This window comes from Calliopsis andreniformis, chromosome 6 (assembly GCF_051401765.1).
Source record: "Calliopsis andreniformis isolate RMS-2024a chromosome 6, iyCalAndr_principal, whole genome shotgun sequence".
NCBI classification, from domain to species: Eukaryota; Metazoa; Arthropoda; class Insecta; order Hymenoptera; family Andrenidae; genus Calliopsis; species Calliopsis andreniformis.
In genome coordinates this window covers 6,567,866-6,590,614 of record NC_135067.1, presented here as the reverse complement: position 1 = coordinate 6,590,614, position 22,749 = coordinate 6,567,866, and the positions used below count along the sequence as shown (strand labels likewise).

General features: G+C 32.9%; 1 protein-coding gene across 1 annotated transcript in view; it reads right to left on the bottom strand.

Moving 5' to 3' along the window:
- Positions 1-22,749, bottom strand: part of Ptr (patched domain-containing protein) — a 56,169-nt gene that overhangs the window by 23,043 nt on the left and 10,377 nt on the right. The window lies entirely within an intron of this gene.

The following is a 22,749-nucleotide window of genomic DNA, read 5'->3' as shown; positions in this document are numbered from 1 at the left end:
CCGTAGTTCCAGAATTATCTGTGGCTGGAACTTTCATTTTTGCTAGTGACCTAGTCCGTCTCTACAATATTCACATATCTTACGCGAAACATCTCGAACCAGAACGCGTTTGTCATTGGTAACAGTTGACTAGATATACGAAAATTTTCAAGCACAATGCTAATTAAAATTTCCCATGAGGGCTAGATTATTAAAGAAAGTATTATAAGTATACTGCAGATTTTTATACAATTTCAAATTTTAATAAACACAGTTAAAGAATTGGAATCAAGATAAAAATTTGCTTTATCTTTCAAATAATATAATTTGTATTTTACTTTCCATATTTTGTATACTTTTTAATATAATGTGAATTCCATAATTTTTTGTATGCTTAAAATGTCCCTAAATGCATTAAAATTCGCAGTCTAGTTATAACAGACTTTCATTTAAGGGTAAACACGTTATTTACATCTCTGTTCAAAAGTATTAGGATATCTACCATCTTCAGTGACTTTTGATTTTGTAATACAAATTATCAATATTTAATCATCTTTTTCCATACATTCCATTAGGAATATACAATACACTTAACGTATTCTACAGCATAGATTTGAATGATTTAATTATTTAAATTCTCCAAATTGTTAAATATTTATTGAATGTATCGTCGTTATATTTTGTTCTGAAATCTGTAGCCAGTTTTGAATAATTTAATTATTTAAATCTTCCAGATTATTAAATATTTATAGAATGTGTCTTCGCTGTACTTTGTTCTGGAATCTATAATCAGTTTTCAAAGATTCCAGGATAGCATCCAAGATAGCCAGGATGCCTAGAATTGTAAAAGCAGTGATAAAAGCACGATAGCGAATATTATATTTATAGATTTAAAAAAACGATATATCATTTAGTGCCTTTGGTGAGATACAAATAAATTGAACATCTACGCACTCTAATATAATACAAAAAAGAATTTAATATTTAGTGAAATTTATTACTAATTTCATATTTCTCTTAAGTACATATTTTTTGTATTTAAACAACTGTCTTACTACTTTCTAAAAGCGATACATACGTATCCTAATCGAACTTTCAGCGAACATATCACTTTTTTGTGCAATTAAAACAACGTATAAATATTCAAACACCCAGTTTCAGCAAAGACTGTGTATAGTTAAAATGTAGGAATCTGAATTAAAACTAAGTGCCCTAGGAGGTAAACAACCCTGGCATTCGTGCAGAGTTGGTTGCCACGCTCTAATTGAAAACAAAAGCAGAAGCACACTTTGTTCCAAAGAAGTACGTTTTACTAATTAAAACGTTAATTTCAATGTATAATAGTAAGAATAATAGTGATACCAATAATAACATATATTTACAATTTATTAACTTGACCTGCATAGAAATAATGACATAATCCATAATTTTCCAAGTTATTTATAAATATTTTCTTTGTAATGAATCTTTATTCCCTCTGCTACTGAAAAATTGATCTACAATGTTTTCTAACATTTTGTATGTTTTTTCTTTAAATATAAAGATCAGCTTAAATGAAATTACGTCTAATATTACTTCAGATGGTTATGAATGATGTTAATTAAAACTTCCAGCGAAAATTATTTAAGTACTATAGAACATAAGACATTATATATCTTACATGAGACAACTTAAACCTATTTTACTTACTCTTAGACTTATAGACTTATTTTAATTACTCTACAAATTAGAACCAACAATAAGCCTCTTCAGAATTTTACCACTTAACTACTTCTAAAGTATTAGTGTATCCAAGAAACATATAACCAGCAGCAAAAAAGGAATTTACCTTCACTCGGACTCATTCAACACCTTAATAAAATTTCCATAAAATTATGTAAATTTAACTCTAAAACGAATCTCTTACAGATCATTCTGCTCAGAAGCAGGGAACATTCATCGTTAGAATATACTGATACAAATAATATTCACTGAATGTGTGTAAAATAGAGTAACAACAAAAACATACTTGAAGAAATTTCTGTACGGATCATTAATAACGTTTTCAATTTCTGTTATAATTAATGATTAGTCGCACCTCCTATGACTTGAAAGAATGTGTTTCTCATTTGTAGCAGTCGACACTTTTTCCAGGTGTAAACGTTTTTTTACGTAAATGAACAACAGATCGCTATAAAACCTGAATTCTAGGATTTTTCGTTACGAGGCAAACGTACCATACGAGGAATTTCACGTGCTTTACATTGTAACCAAGTGGAAAGTGCTGCGTGATCCTCCTCACGCATTCAGCATGTAGCTGCAAAAATGTAGCACAAGCGTTTTCACAACTCTGAAATTGTCGACAATTGAAGCAATTTTTTAATGAAAGAAATTGCACAGACTTTTTAATAGTTTATATTGTGTGTCTTGTTTTTAAATTAAATACCTACATCTGCTAAGGAGCTATATCCCTGAACTCTAACTTCTAATAATGTGCTGCGTTTGTTGTATAAATTGAAGAGCTCGTAACAAAAACAATCCCTGTCAAATGTTTCGTTTTTATCAATAAGAACATATTCTAGGGGTCAGAAAAGAAATTCACAGCATAATGTTCTATGACCAATATTTTGTTAAAATAAACGTTAATCTGTAGAACATAACTACAGTATTTTTGTCCTATTTTAAAAAAAGACAAACTGACAAGGATTATTTTGGAAAGGCTCTGTAATTGTAGTAAATACTTTCTCTCTATAAACTGTTTACTATCACTCTCACTCAACTTCTCGAAGGTACTCTCTCACTTTTTTGCCTCTCATTTTTAAAGCGGAAAAGAGTCTTCAATGTATGAATCAACTTGAATTATGAGTCAGCTGCTCATAATGGATATAAAACATTAATTACTCTAATACGAGGCGTGCTAAGTTGCACACTATAGACTCGATATAGAGTTATTGCTCATATTTCTTGAGATGTTCCTCATATTTTAGTTCATTTTTCCACTTGATGTAACAAAAATGAACATTAAAAGCATGAAATGTAAAATAAACGAAGCTATCTGGGAAAATGTCTACAATTTTGTAGAACCTCATTGCTGATAAATAAATAGACTGCGGGTGTTTATGCGAACTCCTACTTCCATAAATACAGCTAGAGAAATGCAATATCATTAGAGTTTGTTTTTGACTTTACAGTTATCATACTCAACTTAAGTAATAAACAACTTTTTGTTAATGATTCTATTCATAAAATGTTTAGGATAACTTTCGTTTTTGGTTTCTGCCTGTTACCACTGCATTAATTAAAACACATATAATTATCGATTCCTGCCCTCGTTTGCGACACTGACCACTGCGGAGATTTGTCTTCAAACGATTGCTCCATTTTCCAGCATTTTTCTTGACTTTTAATGACACTGCCTCGACCATAGCAATCAGTACGACATAAATCACAAATAATGGTGATAAGGTGGTACTCTGGAGACCCGTCTCGTTGGATTGTTAAAGACATTTTAGAATTAGTTATTACATATTTGCTAGATTTTAAACTGCAGGTCCTTTTTCTGAGCAATTTTGGATAAAAAATTACAGAGTACGTAACAACTGTTAACTATATAGCACTGACATAAAAAATTTGGAAGGGAAAGACTTTTTTCACACTGTCGTCAGAAAAAAGAAAATGGAATTTTAATTTCAAGAAATTTAATTCGACAATATTTTTACTTGTATAATTATAGGTTAGAGATAATTAAAGCTCTTGTTTGTTACAATATAAAGTTTTAAAATGAAGGTATGAAGGAATGCACAGTTAATTATATTTAACATTTTAGTTATGTCTTTACGCTTGCTGGTAAAAAGGTGCTTGCTTGTAAAAAGCACAACAATCGTGATACTTGTTGAAACATATTTTAATTCTTGATGCGCCTTTTTGCGTTGGCTCTTGGAGCCTTAATTACCTTAAGTCTACAATTTCAATCCCTTGATGTTAAATGTGTAATGTTCTCCGTACTTCACGTGTTTATCACGAAGAAAATGCTTTTAAAAGAGCTTAAAATTGTGGAAGTTAACTATTATTTAATTTTAGAAACCTCTTCTAATCTAAAAATAATGTAAAACAGTTTCTTTTGAATTACCATGTACATAGAGATTCGTACAAAATTAAATAAAAGTTACATGCATAGAAAATTGCATTTAAGTTAATTGTATTTCTACAATACAATAGTGTAATACTTCCAATGGAAATAAAATCTCTTAAAACTAGCATCCAATGTCCAAACCTCGAACTAAATCCCTTTCTATGTACAAGGGTTCACTACATTCCAAACCAAAAGATTACCAAAAAGTTATTCCTATAATCCAAAATTTTCCATTGCTATTTCACTGTTTTTTATACATGGTGTTTCATAACATGTAGAACTCACTTATGGAGTTAATTGTATGCCTAGAAAGAATGAAAAAATGTCATGTAAATACATGTCCTACCTGTCCTTGTTTGTGAGATATAATTAATTTTACAAACAGAGCAAAGTCTCTGTTCTGCCTCTCTTCCCATAGACCATAATAGTTCATAATCAAGACTTTTAATTCGATTTCTTTTCTTGATAGGAAACTATAACAGGCACAAAGTATGTTGATGTTTTGAGCACGCGTTTACACGAAATGTTAGAGGAAGTTCCAATTGATACTAGACTTCGTATCTTTTAGGGTTTATGTATGAAGGAGCTCCGTAGCATTTTAACCCAGTAGCTAGGTAATTTTTAAATCAACAATTTGCAAATAAATGAATTGGTCGTGGAGGTCCTATTGCATGGCCTGCTCGTTGTCCAGATTTGAATCCATTAGATTTTCATTTGTGGGGACATTTAAAATCTGTTGCTCTAATAGAGCAAGGCTTCCAACAAATTCGAGAAACACCAGGAATGATATAGACAGTAACTAGACCATAAGTAACTAATTAACTATAAACGAAGACAGATACGACACGTGTTTATATAATTTTTTTCATTATTTTTAAGCATACAATCAACTCCCGAAATGGGTCCCACATGTTATGGAACATTCTGTATAGTTAAGTATTGCTTCTTTTAATTCTAAGAACAAAAATTTTGAATTTCTTATAGAAGCACATGGTCTCCCAATCGTCCCAAATGTCTTTTCACTAGAAAGTCACGACGATTCGTAACGATTGAGAAATGGAAACGGGAAACCAGTCAATCCAACGAACACACGAGCCTAGAAGAAGTAAGTATTGTCAGCAGTTGCGAGGACACAATTGTGTCTATTGTAAATGGCGCAACTCACGCACGTGGCTCATGAAAAAGGCGCGCTTAGTTTAATAATACAGACATCCGTCCCTTCTCCCGAGTAACAAGTGTTCTTCTTGACGAGGGCTCGTATACAACCTTAACAACGGAAATCACGGATGTCCGTTCCAATTTAACCTCATTTCGAAAAAATGTCTACGATCGACGTGCAGCTATCACATTGAAAGTTCAATTTAGAAAATTCATTTTCGTCCAAACAGTAAATAACATTTTCTTACCTAAATTAGAACTAACAGTAAGCCAATGTTCGAAAATTCTAATTTTTATGAGAGAAAAAAGAACCCAATTTTTCAAGGAAATTACAATTTTTTCCAGACAGTAACTATCATTTTTTGTATTTTTTGGTATTTTTATAAATTAAAAAGCTCTGACTCTTTTACTTTAAAGAACTAAAACAGCTGATTTTGTGATGGCCATGGAGAACAATTTTTTTAAGTGTCTTAATTGATCTACGATTTTGAATAAAGTCGTTACTTCTACATGAACAAATTTTCACATATACCTTAAATATTGATAAGTGAAATCACAAGATTTAGAACTAATATGTTTCTCAGTTTCGTTTGAAAAAATTCTCAAATCTGGCCTCCTTTGTCAACCATTAATCTAGGAAGGTCCCCTTAAGAAAATCTTCTCTTAAGTGGATATCAAAGAATTGTCTTTTGAGAGACCTTAGAACTGGGTTAATCGGAACTCGAAAGCGAAATAGTTCGAATAAACGTCATTGAAAACGCATGTAAAAGTGACGTCGGACTTGACCCGAATCGCGAACGCGCAACAATACGCGTTTAGCATACCGAAATTGCGACCTGTCGTGATCGTTGACTGTTAATCCCCTGAGATTCAGGACGAGATTGCGAACTGCCTTCAGAAAAAACCACTCGTGATCTTCTAGGAAGCAGTCCTCGTCTTATGCAATCGGTTTCATTAAACAGCTTCAATGGAGGAAGAGCATTGACCTCGTGGACAAACCACAACTAAAACTCCAGACCTACTCGAATTTTGTATACACGCTTGGATATTGTTATAGGTACTAGTCTTCATTAGTCAAAGGATTTCTTTATTAAATAATTAAATCATTTATAGTAATTTACAGTAACACTATAAAATAAGACCCTACCTGCGAAATTTTGCAAAAGGTCCATGGCCCCAGTTCGTGGGCTAATTTCAAGGCAAGACAGATTCCTTTTATACGATAATTCATGAAAAGCTGTGACATTTGCAAACAGAAATTATTAATCCTCCAAATTTTCAAATACCTACTTATAATTTTATAGGAGTGTTCAAGTAGACTCACTTGAACCTCAACTCTGTTTAGTAAAACGTTTTTAATAATTCTACATGTAGTATTAGGTTAAATTTCTTCTCAACTGTTAAAATAAGTATCAGTTCTTAATTTTCGTTTCTATAAACAATATTTATTCGCATCATTAAGAATACTAACAACAAGAATGTCCAGAGAAGATAATTAAAAATAGAATAGCATGATAAAATAAATAAAAATACTAGTTAAAAAATAATTATAAATTATTGCTGGTAAATATAGCGTGAAAATCTAAACGTAAGTTCTACATTGACCTAGATCATTATTACTACAGAAAATTCTTTACCGCAAACAAATGCAATGAAATTCAAACCACAACCCAACTTCACCAGGAAATCGCGACTCAAGAAGAGAGTAGATCTCGGCTCAAAATAAAAAAGGATCGGGTAACGAGACAGCGAGGAAACCGGTAGTCTTCGATCAAGGATTCTGAGGCTCCTGTTTCCTTTTTCAGATCGATATCCTTTTCCATTGTCTCCTCACAATGAAGCTCCAGCTTCCGAGATCACAAACGCCCGCATCAAGGATCGCGTAGCGAGCCAGCTGGGCCTGAATCAATCCTTGTCCTGCTCATTTTTCAGGACCTCACCTGGGTGGCAGAGTGAGAAGATCACGAGGAGATTTCACAAGTGGCTACTCATTTTTCTGAAGATACTTAAACTGTAAGTCCAAAGCGTCTGTAAATCCCTACAAAATTGTAATTCCTGACAGAGAAAAATAATGCTACACTCGATGGGTTTAGAACTCTACCACTGCAACGCAACAAGTGTTTCTAATACTTCAAATATTTGGAATTTCATATAAGTGAAATTTTATTTAAAATTTCACTTGGAATTTTAATTGAAATTTTCAAATGTTTAGTTAATATTAAATATAGCATTTTTCCACTGAAGATAATTAGTTATTTTTTATGCGTAAAATAGAAAAGAATATTAAATAGTCATGAAAGAGTTATAGAAAACCTAAAAATAGATACGTAAAATGTAAAAAAAATGATTTAATTTTAATTATAAAACTAAACTATATAAACTAAATAAACTAAATTTTTATTCAAGAATTTAACATCATTTTTCGAGTATTCTAATATTTTAAATTATTTAAACTAGTTTATAATTTTAAAGCAGAAGTTGTTATATCTACATCTTATTAACTGTTTATATTTCAGTACTGACAGTATTATTTAGTATTCTCAAATAAAACCAAAATGTAATTTTGAGATATTCATGAAATTCTTAAAAAAATAACGATAAACAATAATAATAATATCATGTTTTTCTGTCTAGTTTAATACATAAGTACATATTCTGAAAATACCTGAAATATTTCCTCGTTATAAACTATCTTCTATTCCTCTTTCTTTGTGGAATTATTCTACGTTCGTTCATTCTCACCCCTGATAACAAAGGAATAATTTCTGACGCATAAATTAACCTCAGAAAGGTATTTGTAGTAAGCAAAGAGTCTCATAATTTAAATTAAGATTTAAAATACACTATTCATACTATCGTTAAATAATTCTGTTTCTTGTTTCATGAAGTTAATCATCTTTCAAAGATTTCATGTACACAATGTACACCTATACATATATGTATCAATGAGTTTCCAAAGTGCAAAAAAAGAACAGAGCTTTTAACCTCCGCCACGTGTCAATCATTCTCGCTTATGTCGTTCATTACTGCAACTGAAGGAAAATGAAACCAAATCCACGAAAGAAAGTAAACACAGTAAAAATAGCAACGATCTCATATCGACTACACACTATTCCATTTTCCAATTTTTCCATTTTCGCCCTCGATAATTATTTATCTTATCAGATATCGAGACTGAGACTGAGCGCAATCCCAGCAGAGAAAGTAAAGACGATAAAAATAGCGACGAGCTCGTAACGAGTTCACACTGTATCCTTTTTCCGACCCTCTAAACGAATGCAACCGGTTCTGCCTCCAAAATAAGGAAGTGCAGAAACTCTCGCTCCCTCAGCCTCAGCCTCATCGCTGGAATCGGTTGTTTCGAGTCCAAACGAGACCTGCTTATAATTACCTAACCTGCGAGCAAGGATTTCGATAAAATTCGAAAGTGACGATGGCCTGACGCGTAGAACGGAAGGACATTGGCTTCGGAGGCACGGATTCGAGCGTGAACGACTTTCTAAAACCACTTGCGCTCGATTCCAGCTGGTTTTTCCGCAGCTGGCCGAGGCCGATCGTAACCGACCACGCCGGGATGACGTGTGGATATCGCGAAGTTCAGAGGCCAGGATCTTTCTCCGTCAGCGGAGAAAGTAACCGGTCAATTGGGTAACGTGGTCCCGCACGCGCGAGAGTTCCTTATTCGATCCTCGCGATTGGATAACGTTCGCGTAATAATCGCGCCGCCGCTTTTGTTCGCGGTCGATCGTAACGGACTTAAGTAACGATCCTAAGCGAACCTAATTAAAGAGCAGCCGTCATCGACGATTATTACACAAGCTCGCATAAAAACTAGTTCGCGAAGTTTGGTCGCGAAAACTCGACCTGACAGGGTTACGCAATCCATGGTGAAATATTTCTGCTTAGAATGCCATCGAGCACTCGAGACGATCGCGTATGCATTGATCGAGTGTGTCGGCCTGAATGAATATTCCTTATCGAGACAGCGATCCAATCGAATGATAATCCATGGCTTCGACCTCGAGGAGGCACGTACCTTGAGCAGGTGGCTTTCGTGGGAGGCTTGGTGGCACTTTTAAGCTACGTTTACATTAGGTAACTGTCGGGGACGATTAAGATTTTATGGTCCCTGGACAATGGCTGATGACACGTTTGATGTGGAAAGCAGGGATGGGGGTGTTCAATGTTATGCTAGAATGTTCCGTACTTTTTGAGAGGATTTTATGAAGAATAATTGTTTTCAGGTCTTAGTCTAAAGTAAACTGAATTCTGTAAGAAGTATTTTTAATTCTATGTGACTTTTAAAGAAACAAATTTTTGGAAACCCAGAATTTCTCGACTAAGAGTTGGCGTTTCGTTACTTTCCTTACTTTCTCGACATGGGCCTAAAGGGTCATAAATTATCCTAAGAGTGACCAAGGTTCCCACCAACAGCTACCCTCATGAGAATGCCTTGCACTTTTTCTGAGGAGCTACCAGGCTTGAACTGACTGTCTCACTGTAAAGAAGTTTAAGTGAATAAAAGATATTATATTTAACGTTAGTTAATAAATATCTCTGGGTATCCAACAATATTAATAAATCGAAAATCCTCTTTTTTAATTATTTACAAACTTCATTTTAATACATGAAGAAATGAAGTTCCTTCTAGCTTCCCCCTTAATCCTTACCTGAGTTTATTGATCGATTGATCAAATCGTTTAACCAAAAATAGACGATTTAGCTACTTCCAATTAGACGATCAAAAATTGTTTCAACTTGGTTGAAATTATATTTACATGGACAGCTTTGATCGACTTTGAAATGATCAACTCGGTTGCTCGACCAAAAGTTGCCTAATGTAAACGTAGCTTAAGAGTTTAATGAACAGAGTGATTCAAGTGGTTGAATTATCCCACTGACCCGAGATTAATCGCTGCCTCGATTTAAGCGCACTTTGATCCCTACAGAAGCTGGGACACTAATGACAATGTTCGATAAGAAACGATGGAGATAGTTTCTTGGAGCGGAAGTTACTTTGAAATCTGACTGCAACAGTTGGTGTTAATAGTCTTAGTACGATTCAAGCTCTGTTGAGGTCATGAATTTATTTGGATAATAATGTGATAACGCGTGCCTTCATATGGAACGATAAGTATTTAGGAGTGTGTATTTATGTTTTTATTTGACAATAATAGTATAGATATAACAGAGTAGAAATTTGTTTAAAATTAGTACCTCAAATGAATTCGCGATAGAGAAATATCAGAGTTTAGAATTTAGTATTAATTGATATTTTTAGACAAATTTTAAGACTTAGTAATTTAAGAATTGCTTAAAAACAATTAAATATTTCTTGAAACAGTTGTATTTACGTAATCCCATAATCTGTATTAAATAATTAGATTCAAAGTGAATATTAACGCTTGGTCTACACAAATTACACAATACCTAGTAAAAGGTGAAAGTATGCACATACATTTTTTAAGTGAAATTAGAAATTATATGGTTAACTACACTTTTAACTGTAAGTGCAGTGACGCAACTGCAAAGTGTATTTCAATTTCTCGTAATCAGATCATCTAACCTTTTTTATCGCGTTTATGAAAGTAGAAATTCTCTTACAGTTTTCTTTAATTTCTTTAATGTTTCATTGTCAATTATATAACTATATTATCTTTAATCGATATTGTTAGTTTGTAATTACAAGTAGTATATATAGTACATATGATATATCTATGTAGATGTATTATGCAGACAGAGGTACGAAATAAATTGTTTAATTTATAAACGTGCCTAGTTTCTTCAGTAATACCAACTATACTCGCGATATCGTAGTTCCCATCGAATAAGCAATTGTTTTAATAATCACAGATTATATAATTAATCTTCTTAACTGAAGAAATACATTACTAATTGAAGAAATAAATTATACCTTAACTAAGTTTCTAGAATTACCCTGTACCTTCTTAAGACTCCATACATCAACTCATTAATCAGATAATTTATTAACCAGAACAGTCTCCACTCTAGGGAGAACTGCATGCCTAAATTCAATCGAAACAAATTAATCAATTTTATCTATAGTAAATATTGCATGTAAACCCAACATAGTTTTCTAATTTATGCTGACATTGAAACTAAGTTTTTTAGGCGAGTGACCACAGGATGACGAATCAATTCGTCCTTCCTCGTTAACGAGCTACGAAAATGCAGGAATCGAGTCTTTCATCCGTTAAGTAATCTGTTAACGAGGTGCCGCAATTTCGCCCTAATGAGTCTCTGTTCTGGCGAAAGAACAGCAGTAATGACAGTGATTCCTGCCGACGAAGGGGTCAACGACGATCGGAAATGCTGTTCACGCAAGTTCGCGCCTTCACTTAGAATATCAACCACTTAATTTCACTCGACAGACCTTGTCCTCGAAATCTGTCGCTTGCATCGTCTCTTTAATTTGATGGAAGACGAAAGATAACCACAAACGGACAATTGTGATATATTCTTTAATTGTGAAAAGAGGAAAGACAGAAAAAGACTTCTAGGTATTACTTTTATTTTTAAAGAAATCTTGTGCATTAATAGTATTGAAAAATTAAAATAATGATATGAGCATAGATTAGATAACTATTGTTTGCTTTTTTGCATTTTCGTGTTATTTGATGAAACCTATGTTATGAGTTTATAATATGTAAATTTTGTATATCGTGAATTGTTATAATTCTATTGTTGTAAGACAAAACGACCTATTTGATATCAAAAAATTCGAGTTAAGACCTTAATTGACATCTAGAATATAGAATTTATATTTTTAGAAAGAAGAAAGGGTATTAAAAGAATTTTTTCACTTAAAAATAAGGGTTCAAAAAGACACAAGTCCATAAGACAGTAGTGAAGCTGAAAACTGTAAAAAAAACTTACGTCGTTTTGCCTTACAATCACAGAATTATAGTTATAAATAGTATATTAATCACAAAATATTTTCAACTGTAATTTAAGTGTTACCTTATGTCTCATAATTAAAGTTTATTACACAGATTTAAAAAAAAATATGAATCAGTTCTTTTTCAAATAAAAGTATTAGCAAAAGAGAGTCGAAAAATGAATAAAAATGAATAAAAATGAAAGAAAAGAATGACTTATTCCAATTACATAAATCTCGACGTACAATCACGCAAAAACTCTTCTAAAAATTCAAATATCGTCTTCACAATAAGATCCACCGTAAAAGCCTAATTCGATGATTGGCCAGAGTGCTCCCCTGTCCTGGACTTTACGAGACAATGACTGGAGCCTCTAACAACGACTCAACTTATTATTGCGCTCAGCGTGACAGTCGAAACAAGAAAATTACTCGTCAGCACAGATATCGGGATAATTGCGTTTCTCGATCACGTTACTAGCAATCTCTCCTCGTTTCGCGACCAATCCGACACGACCTTCTTCAGAGACCGCGACGCAAGCGAAGATACCTCCAATTTTTGGTTCGCGAAACGCTCTTCGATGCACTTCGAAGCTAGCCCCAGGTCTAATAAAAGGGCAACAAAAGGCAGAATACTTGGCGCTTGGCCGAGAATGAAAGTAACGCTTATAAATAATAAAATGGAAAATTCTCGGTGCATGGTCACGGTATGCTTTCACGTCGACACGGTGCAGTTGCTCATGCTTAGAAGCCTAGCCTTCTGTGCTAAGGAAAGTTCCACGAACGAGCCCAATCGCTCATACAAAAATGGAATAGCAAGTGGTCTATGAGACGATGCCATTTAGAAACTTGTATTGTACAATCTGAGTAAGCATCAAAATTGTGAAATCAATTGCAATTTCGTTGCAACCTCGCTGCTGTGATACCTGCAATAAGCCATAGCATGCAGTCGGGAGCTGATGAGTTTTAATCTGAAAAATGGCATAGCGATTTTACTATAAAACGTGTTTTATGCAAAACATCGCTATTATTCACACCTTATGGGATCTATCAACACTTGTCTTTCCATTTCTGTCTTGATAGCCACGTTATTTGTCTTGAGAAACTCGTGTGTATACAAGATTATCTGTAATATGTGGAAATCACTTTAGGGATGGAGTTAACACACGACAAGAATTTAAAAAGATCATATAAAGATATGTCTTATTTACCTGTATTTTCGAGTTATGGCGAGCTTTATGACGCAATTTTTCCAATAGTTGAGCTCATTCCATCCATTAAACACCAAATAAAAAATAGAAAATCGAACAAGATTTTCAGCAAATTCAGGTAACTGCTGAATAAACGGAGGAAGATAACAGAGTCAGTGGTAGATCTCGTTTGGGGGTTCAAATGCAAACTCACTATAACTTGTAAATAAAAATAAATAGGTCATATACATATATATTTCTATTTTTTTATTTGTTTTATGTATCTTTGTTAGTGATTCCCACATGTTACAGGCACCTTGTATATAATCACATAGTCACATTAATATCCTCTTGGAATTCTGCTAAGAATTTTGCCACAAAAGCACCGTATAACATTCATTAAACTTTTTTTGTAAATTTGTTTACTGAAAAGGTAAAATTGATATATTTTTTTAATTTGCTTGTAAATTTAATTCCCCGCAACGTCCACTATATCTAATGTGTAACTTGGGAGATTGCATGATCATGAAATCACTACTATTTGCATTTTATATTTCTTTCATAAAAATAATTTTATGATTATTGCAAATTATTTCGTGAATTTCCATTACGGGTGTTGCATGCAATTACTAATATAACATTAAACCTACAAACTGTTTTTATATAATAAAATATTTAATGATTGTGTAATCTGTTTTTATAAGTAAAAAGATCAATCAAATTATGAAACCATAGCAATAGATCTTACGATTTCTAAGATTTTAGAATATTCTGTAATTATACCACGGTCATAACATTCGAAACATTTTTAATGATTTCGAGTTAATGAATTGTTATCGCAAGATAAATTCATAGATTAATAACACTCAATGAATTCGTCGATTCCTTTCACGAGTTTAATTATGCAATCATAGCTATTTCAATATTTCATATCACAAATATAACTCATTAAATAGATAAAGCTAGAGCTTATTTTAGATCGAAACATTTGTTCAAAGTAAAAACATTGAAGTGAATGAAAGTAAAATAGTATTTTGAATGTATGTATGCATAATGAAATTACTAAAAATACAGTAATTCCATCTCTATAATTGCATAACAAAATGAATATATATAATTTCTAATAAAAAACATCTTAAACGTTAATTTTTGTTGACAATGTTAAACCATTTTAAATATTCCAATTTTATTCAAATACTTCACACATTATGAGTAATTAAAGTAAAGTATTAAAATAAATCAAATATTTTCAGAGAAACTACTCCTACCCTTAACACAGCATAAAATATAAAACACATTTCCAAATACTATTAAAAAGTTTGGTTCACATTCAGCTCCGAAACTACTGATTCGCCAGCGAAAGTAAAATCACTTATTCTCTATTTATGTATATGTATACTATCAGGAATATCAGTACATTTTACGAAGTCCATTTTGAATCAAGGAATTCAAGTAAACCTCAATACTTATACCTATCTTCAGCTCCCCATTTTAACAACGATCAAGGTATAATACAAACCACGTACGAGGTTGTTTATCCACTTATTCTATGTTGACTCGCTTCAGCCTAACTTCAGCTACCATGAAAGAGCGCATGCTTTCGAGAATCCAAGAGAAGAACGAAAACCAGCAGCACTCTGGCACGCGGCAGCACTCGAAAGCCTCTCGCAGGGAAGAAAAACCGTGTGCAGAGGAAAAAGTCGACGTTCGAATGTCGACTAGGGTAAAAAAGACTCGAGCTGTCTCGTGGAACGTTGTTTATCGCGTTTCAGGATTTTTACCACGGCACTGAGAGAAAAACGCAGCTCGAGCGCGCGCGTTCCCTTGCGAAATCGTCTCGTTATCGTTTCTTAACCCCTCGCGATCAAACGCGTAAAGCGGGTCCCCATCTGGGAAGAAAAAGGAGAAATAGTCACTTATGTGTTACTAGCAGAAAAGTTGAATGTTTCAGCACTCCATGAACAATTAATGAGCAGTTGATTCTCACGTGAAAAATCGGAGTGGCCAGGCTACATAGCTTTGCTATTTATACAAGTGCGAGTCCCAATCATAGAATTGACAAAGTTGAACCTTGCAGTGGGTTGTAGGTGGTATGTGTGACTAATGAGGCTTATGAAAAATTCTGCTGTCAATGGCAAATCATAAGTCTACGAAATATACCAGTTATGTTTGTACTATTTCACAAGATGGAGGAATAGAATTGAATGCAGAAAGATGCATTGTGGGAAGAATGCAGGATTGAAGAATAATAATAAAGCAGAAAAATTTGAATAAATTTTGTTGTATTCAAACCCTTTTGGTTTAGATTTTATGAAGTTTTAAAAATTTGAGATATTCATAGAAAAGGGATCTCGAATTTTGAAAGCCTTCTAGAAGTTAAATTGTAGAAGATACAACAAAGTGCATTCAAACATTTTTGTTCTTTTACTGTCCTTCAATGTATCTGTAAAATCACAGAATCCTGTGACTGTTAATTTAGAATATATACAGACATGTTAATTTTAAGGCATTATTACTACAAAATGGAGACAAATCGAACATCATGTCATAAACAGTTTTTCACTTTTCTTGAAGGACGTACTATTTTCAGTTATGTCACTTTTTAAATTATATTAACAATGCTATACAGGGTGTTCGACCACAGGTGTCAAAATTTTAAAGAGTGATTCTACCTACTAAAATAGGTCAAAAATAAAAATAGTCTTCCTATTTTTGTTGATAATGTCAACAGACTTCCTAATTGAGTAATTAGTTCTTAAAAAAACATCTAAAATTCGCGTGAAATGTATCTGCCTCGAGTCGTATTATACTGACTTCGCTATGTCTGATCTAATGCACGCAGTAGAATAAATCCCGAGTCAGACACATTTCACATGAATTTTGGATGTTTTTCAACAATTAATAACACTGAAACTAAACCTTAAACACAATTTTGTCATTCTTGATTTTTGTTCCATTTTAACATGGAGAATTACCTTTTAACATTTCTGACACCTATTATCGAACATCCTATATACTATTTATAGAAAAAAGACTGTATTAGATCATCCCATAAATAATGCTTTCGAAAATCATTTTAGTCGTAAAGAGAATTTATAATCTACCACTGTTTTCTACCTATTAAATAAGTTTCAAGGTTTTTCTTCGAAGAACTCTTATATCCTTTCTATCCTATTATCCTATTTTTAAAACATAAAACAGGAAACAGCACTACTTAGAAAATAAGCTAATAGTAATCAAATTTTGATTGTAAATTTTCCTTTTAACTAAAACATAATAGAGTTGAACTTGTTCGCATAAAAGTACATAGAAGTACACTGAAACGCGTATTTTAAAAGTAGTAACACGATTTCAGGTCAATTTCGTGTCCAGATGAGTGTGACGTAGAATGAAAGTAAACACGCAAGTTACTCAATGATCTAAACGCACATGGCAATAGAGAGCCGCGATTTCGTCGATTAGTGTGATGAAACAGGTATCGATACACCTGCCTGACATTCTTACAGAATGAGGAAAATGGAAAATGACTTTGTACGAAGCGGGGGCAAACTTCTATCAAAGTTAAGTTAGAAACTGAGAACTTTAAAGACTAATATTACAACACCTCGTATAATAATTTTGTAGCAAACAGTTTGATAGATTTCACGAGTTTTAGTGGAAGTATAAAGTAAAATAATAATTTCATATACAATATAACTTGTATATGAATTGAAAAATGTGAAAAAGTGATTATTGAAAAAGTGAAACCTACATTAAAGTAGAATTGTTCCTAATTTGTTTTCCATGTTAACAATCCCTAACTTTTATGATATTCAATCTTATGTCAATCTTAATAAAATGGAGAGTATGGATATCTTTACTCAAGTTTCTTTTGTATTACAGAAAAATTAATTAATAAAACTATGGAAATTTTCCTATTGACAAATATCTAATAAAATTCAAATGTGTAAACATGGCTAACTGAAGTCAATATTTGATATGGAAAGTACATTTTTGTTAACATCTGATGATATTTTATTAGACTCTTATTTAAATTGATAGATTTCATTATTCATATTCTCCGATAGTAAAATTTTTTGAGAATTTTCAATCGTATAAAACTGTATTCTTTAAACATTCGTGTGAATGCAATGTCGAAAGTCTTAATGATCACATTAGCAATATCTACGTCATACTTGATGGATTATACAATAGTAAGGTATACACTACTATGATTAACACTGTAACTGAGGCTTATCTATATAGGCCACAGAACCACTAAATAGCAGAAATACACCCAATAAAAAAAAATACAGCTCATATCACATCAACAAAAAAGTAAAATTCTTGACAATCGTAAAGATTCTCAACGATTCACAAGAACTATGTCAGAATTCAATTAAAATTAGCATACGATTGTTAATGACCTCTGCAATGAATACGACTCTAGGCTTACATAAATGAAAAAAGAAAGGTTCAAATTCCCAAGCCACCAGTTTTAGTGCGCTGCTTTTTGATTTATTAATGAAAGGCGTGCCACGCTCTCGCGCCCCTAATTCAGTTCCTATTAAACAAAAACAAACCTCGTGAAAGGTGCAACACACGTTTCCTTGTACTTCTTTGCTATTCGCAAAAACTGTAAGACCCTCTTAATTGGTCTTGCCTATACACGGACAACTATCATTTGAGAATTCTATTCTATACTTTTCAATGAAAACTGATCAAAAAATAATTAACTGGTTCAAGTAAGTTATTTACCAAAAAGGAGTGATGCAGTTGCATCTAAAAATAAGTGAAAATAAAGGGATGCAAGATGTAGTTAATATTATAGCCACCAGAGCAAACAAAATGACTAATACAATTACATATTTTATTTCTTTCATACTTTTCATTCTCTGCAAACGTCAGTTTTTGCTTCATTAATGCCGAATAGAAGTAAAAAAATATATGAATGAACGTTATTTCTGTAAATGCACTTATACTTGTTTCAGAAACTTGTAATTTTAGCGTAACATTCGAAATAGACATGTATTTACTGAATTCAGAGAGATTTTCATAAAATTTTAACGGAAAAATCGTGGTTTTTCTTTTTCTATTTGTTGATAAATAATTAATGTTTATCCCAAGGAAGTATACAAGTTTAGACAGACTACAAGATAAATGTTCATTGAGTGTTTTGTAACTAGAAAGTTTGGATTCAAGTTCCTTCATCCCACATTTTATTCAACTTTTACCTTGAAAAATGATTGCCATGCTTGAATTCAGTGAAAGTGTTGATGAATTAATTAAAAAGTCATTTTTACTTCTATTAATAGTCTAAATAGGATTCTATTATCTACCACTGTCAATAAATTAGAGAATCTTATACGGAAGCATTATTCAACAAATATTGATTCTGCGTTATCCAAAGAAAACTTTGCCCATCCCTCTTATTTCAATTGTAAATTAACACCTTATTGACGGGAGAGAGGTGAAGCAATGTTTTTCATTTCTGAAAAATATTTGATATATTTTCCATCTCTGAAAAATATTTGACATATTTTCCAAAAGAGTATAAGAACTGAAGCAGGGCCCATTTCACAGTACAGTTAGTCAAAAAAGTATCTAGGTATCTGACCATATTAATACGATAGTAAACCATCATATATATTATTACTCATTCCTTTAACAATACGTATCCATCTAAAAATGAAGTTTCATACTCTTAGTAAAGTACTTATTAAAAATTTGTTAATAAGTTATTTTAAGGAAAATATTCTTTTCCTCTTTAATAATATATAAGTTTATGTAACATTCACTAAACAGTAAACCAGATATTTTTATGACCACCTATATACTGTCAACAACGTATTAAATACCTCAACAGTATTAAAATTGTTAAAAATATATTCTTAACACTTTACCAACCGGAAGCCTATTAATAGACTTATTAACAGTCTTATCAATAGACTACCAGCAAGTAAAGTGTTAAGGAAATATTCCATTTGCACAATGCAAATATAGTAGGCGTCATGGAGAGCTTCTGAGAAATGCTACAAAATATGCAACATCTAAAAGAAAAATTTCCCCAGCTGACGGTCTTCTGACAAACAATAAAAGCGACAGCAAAGAAAACGATTATCCCATGGCGCAAAATTAATGCCCCGTAAAACGTGGTTCTTACGTCGATTTCCGTATCGGTTTCTTGCGAAATCTCTTCCTTCAGAACCTTTCTCTGCCTGGCTGTGAGAATCCGACAAAACGAAAACGAACCAACGAATAAATCGATACATGACGTTGGTCACCAGCCTGGACATTATACGTAAGCTTCCCTTTATTTTTCCCCCCGGATCCGAGTGAAGGTGTTTTCTCCGCGTGCTGTGACGCAGAGCAGTGCAACAACCTGCCGTCTTACTCGATAATTACTTTAAAAGGAGCCCGTTAGCTCTGCACGTTGCTCTTCATTCGAAATTGCAGACGCCTAAATCCTCTTCACGAATGAGTTTTCAAACGGTTCGATCGGCCAGTGGAGCTACTCCAGGCGTGAAACATGACCTGACAGGAGGAATGCAAAACACTGCTCAGTGTAACTGTACATCCAGTATTATAGAGTGGAAATTAAGGAAACTGGGTACATTGTGAATGGTAAACAATAAAATAGCTTAACGAGAAGAGGTCTCTTTGTGTAATAATCATGTTTTAATGAGTTTGTGCTTCTTAAGGGAGCGAGGACAATAACCCCTCTTGAAGGTCTGGGATGATTAGTTTAGGAAATATTAAAAATTGAAATTGCTGCGTGCAGCTTGCCTTTATGAAAGATTTGAAGATTTGAGGATTTAGAATATTTGAAAACTTGAATTTTGATTTTAATTATGCAGTAAACATAACTTCAATTAATATTATAAATTAAGTAGGTTCATATGATGAGGAACTTATAGTTATGTATATGCATGCTTTGGATCAGCTCAATCGATTAATTGTTTTTTGAATTACACGACACGCTATTTTTAAAAATGCGCTTTTGAGAAAAACAAGTTTAAAGTTTTTGATTTAGCAAAGTCAATAATACAAACGAGAGATTTCTTTCAGAAACGACTTAAAATTTCAGTCTGAAATATTCACGCCTCATTCTTCTGATGTTAAAGCATTGTTTTATGTATTTAAAAAAAATCGTTTTTTTTTTGACCCATTACTTGAGTCTCCCCCTTAATTCATATTGGAAACATTCTATTATGCACTTCATATCGAAACTAAGTCTGTCTTCTATCAATCTGTAAAAGTACCCAAAAATGGAGGACATTCTGGAACAGTCTTCAGCGTTCACCAAATGTCCCGAAAGGTCTGAAAGTTTCGAGCAATCTCTCTATTCATAACGAAACATGAAAACGTTTCTCTTCGTTCGCTCGAAAAAGTATTATGACCCGTAATGCATACTGATTTATTCGCAGAAGCATACGCATTTAAGGCTTTCGTTTTAATTAACCACTGCAAACCGTAATCCAAGTTACCTAGTTCACCATGCGCAATGTCTACGTGTAGCAAAACTGTTCTCCTGTTTCTACTTAGCGTCACTTTTGTGTATATCAATTAAGTTGAGGGAAAAAGCTCGAATTTTTTTACGAGACACCTAGGAAACACTTGCTGCCTATGCTCGAAGCAATAAAGTACTTCAAACCGTCAATCGTGTCTGCTCAAGCGTCAACAGACGCATTTCGTGTCCTGTATACGCTCCTCTACTCGCAATCGCGCATTTGCATTCCCTACACATTCAGTCGCGAGCTGAGACGTGATCAGACGCACGAACGCAAAGCACCATGTTGATTAATAATACTTTCAACGTTATTAATCGAAGATTCAACAAGTTGTGAAGATTTATAGAAGTGAGAAACAAATTAGCTTCAGTCAGATCTCGATTAAATTGTAATTCAATTAAAGTTGGAGTCGAGTCATCTTATAAACAGGTTTGTATTAATGTTGTAGATACAGTGACGAATAAAAAGTAAACTTTAAAGAACAAGAAAAACGAAAAGATACTATAATTTTACGCAACTGGATTTATCTGAAATCATAGCGAAGATCAGACTAGACTTTCAATATACTCAAATTAATATTCAAGTAATTTTTTTTAATTGCAGACAGTTTAAATTCAAGTTATATTTCTCTAGGTATAAGTTAAAACTTATTAAAATATATGTACGTTAAAACTGCATTAAGTTTCCATATTATCTGCATTAAGGGAATAGACCATTTGACCACATCTAAAAATAGGTAATGTTTGGGAAAAGATATTTAAGAAATTTTAAAAATTATAGAAATGGCAACAATTTGTATAAAGAAAAATAGTTTTTTGTCAGAAAAAGTTAACTGTAACAATTTTTACTTCAATAAATATTTGTGATATCAAAAAAACCTACGCTATGTTGTAGATAATAAATTTTAATTTACGAATCAAAAAGAATTTTTCATTTCAGAGTTTCAGTTCTTGCTAACAATGGCGACTAGCTATCTAAAAAAGGTTTCAAAGATATATCTACCATTTTGTAAGCTTTTTACTTTTGAAAAACTGAAAAATGGACTAAGATATACATCAATATAATTAAATAACCGCAATTCTTCACAGAGTTAATTATTCTTGAAAAATATTCCCAAACATTACTTATTTTTAGAGTTGGTTAAAGGAATCGAGAATAAGATTCAAGTTAGTCTGAATTAAATATAAGTGACACTATACCTATTGTAGCAATACATTAACAAGCTACAAGACTATAATCAAAGTGAGCTTTAGCACCTAATAGCAAAGCCTTATCCTCGCTAAATCTTACCCTTTACAGTAAATTGCCCCCTGCTGAATTCCATTTTCTCTATAATTTCCCGCGAATACGCAAACCTTTACATATAGTTCCATCAAAACTTACCATTACTATTATCTAATCGACTATCAGCGTTGTAATACCGAAAGAAACACACGAAACGAGGAAGAAAGACCGTACATTATCGATATGGTCGCGTATTAATCGCCCAAAACTGTTACGAGAGAACCATTACCCCTGGATTATTACAGCAGTCACGTTGTTCAATTTGTCATGACGTCAAAGCTAACTGAAACTGCGATCTATAACCGATTACGATCGGGCACAAAAAGGATGTCTCGAACCTCTGTTCCGACTTCTTTTTATTGATCACTGAAATGTAAGAATGTTAAGAAACGACAAATATAAAAACTATTCCAGATATAAAGAAAGTTAAACTATCTACTGATTGTACTTATAATTCTTTGCAAATTACATGCGTCTAAAGCAAGGCTTTGCTTTTAACTCGAGTTATCGAGTACAATGACATTCAAATGGGTCACTAATAGGCCAGGATTAACAGGGAGAAGAGGGGATAAAGCACCAGGCCTCACCTCTTAAAGGGCCTCATTGATTCATGTAGTAGGATCAATTTTTGCAACTGCT